Genomic DNA, 6,064 nt, shown 5'->3' with positions numbered 1-6,064 from the left:
CTGCCTACAGGAAGAGGACGACCTTTACTGAGAGTTGTCTTTAGTTTTACAGATAATATAACTGCAGTTCTGAGATGCAGATGATGTCTTATTTCTCAAGAAGCTGCTGACTGATGACAGATTAGAGGACTGTTTCCATGACCACCAGGACAGGCTGAGGTCAGAGTGATGGTGTCAGTGTGTTCTTAATGATTTCTGATGTGTTAACATCCACAGTTACAGCTACTTACTACTACTACTATTACTACTGCAGTGTGTGTGTTCCTGTCTGGGTTCTCTCTGTAACTGTGTCTCACTCAGTTCACTGGCATCATGTTTCTGGGTTCTTTACTTTAATAAATCCTTCATAAAGCTGCAGGATGTTTTCAGCTGCTTTCTTTACATTACATTACATTACATTACAGTCATTTAGCAGACGCTTTTATCCAAAGCGACTTACAGGAAGTGTATTCAACATAGGTATTCAAGAGAACTACTAGTCACCAGAAGTCATAAGTGCATCTCCTTTCTTAAACAAGCATCTTAAAGCATAAACCAGAGCAAAAGTATAGTGCAGAGGCAAATTACTACGAAAACAATAATTGCAACAGACTAATACGAATATAATAAGTGTTACAAACTACTACGAATAGGATAAGTGCAGTAAACGAATACAATAAGTGAAACAAACTAATATGAATGCAATAAGTGCTACGAGGAAGGCTCAGGGTAGTGCTTCTTTATCAGTAGTACTTCTTTATCAGGTAGTACTTCTTTATCAGGTAGTACTTCTTTATCAGGTAGTACTTCTTGAAGAGGTGAGGTTAAAGATGGGCAGTGACTCTGCTGTCCTGAGGTCAGTGGGGAGTTCATTCCTCCACTGAGGGGTCAGGACAGAAAGAAGCTGTGACCGGGTGGATCGGCTGCAGGGACCTCTGAGCGACGGGGCAACCAGTCACCCCGAGGCAGCAGAGAGGAGTGGTGGGGGGGTGTAGGGCTTCATGGCCTGGAGATAGGAAGGAGCTGTTCCTCTCACTGCCCTGTAGGCACCAGAGTCTGTAACTGGATGCTCCTACAGGGAGCCAGTGTAGAGAACGGAGAAGGGAAGTTGTGTGGGAGAACTTGGGTCATTGAACACCAGACGAGCTGCAGCTTTCTGGACGAGCTCCAGAGGTCTGATGGCCGACGCCGGGGCTCAAGTAGTGAGTTGCAGTAGTCCAGGCGGGAGATGACCAGAGCCTGTAGAGCACCTGCACCGTCTCCTCAGGGAGGAAGGGGAGAATCCTCCTGATGTTGTAGAGGAGGAATCTGCAGGAGCATGTGACCGATGCAATGTTTGCTGAGAACGACAGTTGGTCGTCCAGGGTCACACCCAGATTCCTCACAGTCCCAGTTGGCGTCACCACGGCATCATCAATGGTGATGGACAGGTCTCAGCGGGGCAACCCTTCCCCGGGAGGAACAGTAGCTCGGTTTTGTCCAGGTTGAGCTTCAGGTGGTGTGTCGCCATCCACCTCGAGATGTCAGCCAAGCACGCAGCAATGCGTGCCTCCACTTGGGTGTCACCGGGAGGAAATGACAAGACCAGCTGGGTGTCATCGGCATAACAATGGTAAGAGAAGTCATGCGAGCGAATAACAGAACCCAGAGATGTTGTGTAGAGCGAGAAGAGAAGGGGGCCCAGAACTGAACCTTGTGGAACCCCCGTAGTCAGCATGCATGGTTCCGACACGGCCCCCCTCCATGTCACCTGGTAGGATCAGCCTGTCAGGTAGGATGCAAACAGGGAGAGTGCAGAGCCTGAGACGCCCATCCCCTCGAGGGTGGAGAGGAGGATCTGGTGGTTCACCGTGTCAAACGCCGCTGACAGGTCCAGGAGAATCAGGACAGAGGAGAGAGAGTTCGCTCTCGCGGTGTGAAGCGACTCTGTCACCGCAAGGAGGGCCGTCTCTGACGAGTGACCCACCTTGAACCCGGACTGGTGGGGGTCCAAGAGGTTGTTCTGGTGGAGGTAGGAAGACAGTTGTTTAGAGACAGCGCGTTCAAGTGTTTTGGATAGAAAGGGTAGAAGAGAAGCCGGTCTGAAGTTCTTGACATCAGAGGGGTCAAGTGATGGTTTCTTCAGAAGGGGGGTGACTCTGGCAGTCTTGAAAGCCGAGGGAAAGCATCCCGAGACGAGAGATGTGTTGATGAGGTGGGTGAGGAAAGGAAGGAGTTCAGTGGCAATAGACTGAAGAAGAGGGGAGGGGATCGGGTCAAGGGAGCACGTGGTGGGGCGGTTAGATGTAACAAGGTCGAGGACCTCGTTAGGGGAGAGGGGAGCAAAATAGGGTAAGATGGGGTGTGGAGAGGGAAGGGGGAGCTGAGGGGGAAGAGCTGGAGAGGGTAGAGAGGGAGAGGGTGGACAGGGAGAGGGGGCTGAGAGAAGGAGGATCTGATATCGTTTACCTTCTTGTCAAAGAAGTTGGCGAAATCATCAGGGAGAAGGGAGGAAGTAGGAGGAGGGGGTGGGGGTTGGAGGAGTGAAGAGAAAGTTTCAAAGAGTTTTTAGGATTGGAAGCAGAGGTTAGGATTTTAGAGCGGAAAAAAGCCGCTTTAGCAGTAGCTAGAGAGGAGGAAAAAGTGGAAAGGAGAGATTGGAAGTTAAGAAGGTCCTCCGGGAGTTTGCCTGTTCTCCATTTACGCTCAGCCGCTCTTAGGCTCCGTCTATCAGTACGCACTGAGTCCGACAGCCACGGGGCAGGAGGAGTTAGGCGTGCAGGCCTGGAGGTGAAGGGACAGAGGTTGTCCAAAGAGGAGGAAAGGGTGGAGAGGAGAAGATCAGTAGCAGTATCGGGGGATAGGAGAGAGAAGGATTCAGGGTCAGGGAGGGCAGAGGTAACGGAAGAGGAAAGATCAGCGGGGGAGAGGGAGCGGAGGTGACTACGGGTAGAAACCATGTGGGTAGGTGGAGGAAGTAAGGGGGGAGAGGAGAGGGAGAGGGAGTAGGACATGAAGTAGTGGTCCGAGAGCTGGAGGGGAGTGACAGAGAGGTTAGCAGTAGAACAGTGTCTAGTGAAGATAAGATCCAGCTGGTTCCAGCTTTATTCACATCAACTCATATTGTGTTGCTCTGTAGGCTCATCTTTAATCCATGCTTTTCATTTTAGAATGAATCTGGAGCTGTGACTCTGTTTGTGTTGTTTTTAGCTGCATTAACTCTTTCACTCCCTCCCACGGTTTACGTGAGGCTTGTACACAAACTGACTGGTCCATCTGACCGTCAATCAACAGATCAATATCTCTCTGAGCACATCACGCCACCTTCCTGTGTTGCTATGGTGATCCATACTACATGCACGTGTCACAGTTTGCTTGTTTCTTCTTCATTGAATAGTTTCTTGTTGTTTATTAGTTCTGATGATTTAGTGAACTTCTGATTCTGTTGTTGCACTTTATAAAGTTTCTCCTGTGAGAGCAGAGACTGAAGAAGTACTCACATCTTTTACTTCAGTAGAAGTACTAATACACAGTGTAAATACTCTGTTACAGTAAAAGTACTCATTATGCACAATGGACCATTTCAGAATAATATTATTTTATTGTATTATAATTATTGATGCATTAGAGGACCTAACCTATCTGTCCCTTTCCTTTAGATAGTTATATATATATGTTTGTACATGTAAACACCTGAAACGCTTCGTTTGAATTCTTGTCTTTACTTCCGTAGAGTAGTGATGTCACCAAGTAACACGTTTTCATTTGACCTGCCTACTGGCTAGTTTAGCACACTTTAAACAAAGGAAGTGAGACTGGAGCTGGAGCTCAATCCGAAGAGGTCTTCAGAAGACGCTGTGTTCTGCTCTGTGAAAGGAAATGTTCTCTTTATGGAACAAAAGGACGATGAGCTGAAGAACAAGTGTCTGAACAAAGCAGAGGACCTTGTGTTGAGTTGGAGGAGTGAGAGAAGAAGAGGGAGAGACTACCACAGAGTTTCAAACTGAGCCTCATGACCTAACGTGTGAACCTCACGGCTCTGTTGGAATCGGCAAAGTCCTAAGTTTCATATCTCCATGTTAATATGACTTATCATGTGTATTTCATATCTGATATTACAATATCAAGAAGGCTTTTGTGTGGCATGTCTCCAGTGAGGTGTTAAAGGACAAAAGAATAATAATCGTGTGATATTCTTTATTACGAGCAGCTAATTGCCCGTTGACATTTAAACTTCTCTTAGTTTTGCTCAAACACTCATAGCTCTCTTCCTCTTAGCGACTTCTCTCATAGTCCAACAGTTGTTACGACGTTGTTCAGTTCTGCTAACGCTAGCTGACGTCCTTTAGCTTAGCAGCTAGCGATGTCTTCCCTCTCTCCCTCTCTGTTGCTCAGTGTGTCTCATGTTTAGCCATTCCTCTGCCTCCTTTACCAATAATGGTACATGTAATAAGTGTAGCTGATTAGCTGGGCTTAGTGAGTTAGAAGCACGGCTCCCCACAATGGAAGCTCCGTCGTTAGCTACTGTACGATGGTTATCCACGTCGGCGGTTATTACATCGCTCGGAGGTCTCTACAGTTAATGTGTAGTCAGTGTGTTCATATGCAAAGACAATGTCATAGTATAGTATGTCGAAAAAATCATAAAAAAGTCATAGTATAGTACATCATAAAAACTCATGGCATAGTGTCATAAAAAGTCATAGTATAGTATGTCGAATAAAGTCATATTATGAAACAGCAAAAATAGTAATATTTTATTATACCATAAATATATTTATGGTATAGTGTAGTATGTCATAAAACATTATTAACAGTTCATCATGTCACAAAAAGTGTCTTAGAAATATCAGAGAATAGTCTGTTATAAATAGTCATATTTAAGTACCTCATAAAATAGTTGTGATAAAAAGTAATTAGAAGGTGTTATATTAAAGATCAATGTAATATGGTCATACATCCTGCTTGTGGTCGTACATCCTGCTACGGCCCTGCTGACACCGACTGCTACCACCATTATTATTACTAGTCACATTACTATTACTATTACCTGTACCATTAAGCATTTTAGCTTTACTTCCACCCTGAAGCCCTTTTTGCTTTCTCGCTTTGCAGGTTCCTTTTTTCTCCCTGTTTTTTTTAGGGGAGTTTTTCCTGTGCCGATGTGAGGGTCTAAGGACAGAGGATGTGAGGGTCTAAGGACAGAGGATGTGAGGGTCTAAGGACAGAGGATGTGAGGGTGTAAGGACAGAGGATGTGAGGGTCTAAGGACAGAGGATGTGAGGGTGTAAGGACAGAGGAGGTGAGGGTCTAAGGACAGAGGATGTGAGGGTGTAAGGACAGAGGATGTGAGGGTGTAAGGACAGAGGATGTGAGGGTCTAAGGACAGAGGATGTGAGGGTGTAAGGACAGAGGATGTGAGGGTCTAAGGACAGAGGATGTGAGGGTGTAAGGACAGAGGATGTGAGGGTCTAAGGACAGAGGATGTGAGGGTCTAAGGACAGAGGAGGTGAGGGTCTAAGGACAGAGGATGTGAGGGTGTAAGGACAGAGGATGTGAGGGTGTAAGGACAGAGGGTGAGGGTAAGGACAGAGGATGTGAGGGTCTAAGGACAGAGGATGTGAGGGTGTAAGGACAGAGGATGTGAGGGTCTAAGGACAGAGGATGTGAGGGTGTAAGGACAGAGGATGTGATAAGGACAGAGGATGTGAGGGTCTAAGGACAGAGGATGTGATGTAAGGACAGAGGATGTGAGGGTGTAAGGACAGAGGATGTGAGGGTCTAAGGACAGAGGATGTGAGGGTCTAAGGACAGAGGATGTGAGGGTCTAAGGACAGAGGATGTGAGGGTCTAAGGACAGAGGATGTGAGGGTCTAAGGACAGAGGATGTGAGGGTGTAAGGACAGAGGATGTGAGGGTGTAAGGACAGATGATGTGAGGGTCTAAGGACAGAGGATGTGAGGGTCTAAGGACAGAGGATGTGAGGGTGTAAGGACAGAGGATGTGAGGGTGAGAGGTGAGGGTCTAAGGACAGAGGAGGTGAGGGTCTAAGGACAGAGGATGTGAGGGTCTAAGGACAGAGGATGTCTCATGTGTACAGATTGTA

This window comes from Anoplopoma fimbria, chromosome 4 (genome assembly GCF_027596085.1).
Source record: "Anoplopoma fimbria isolate UVic2021 breed Golden Eagle Sablefish chromosome 4, Afim_UVic_2022, whole genome shotgun sequence".
NCBI lineage: Eukaryota > Metazoa > Chordata > Actinopteri > Perciformes > Anoplopomatidae > Anoplopoma > Anoplopoma fimbria.
The sequence above is the reverse complement of the archived record's forward strand: the minus strand, read 5'-3'. Positions refer to the sequence as shown.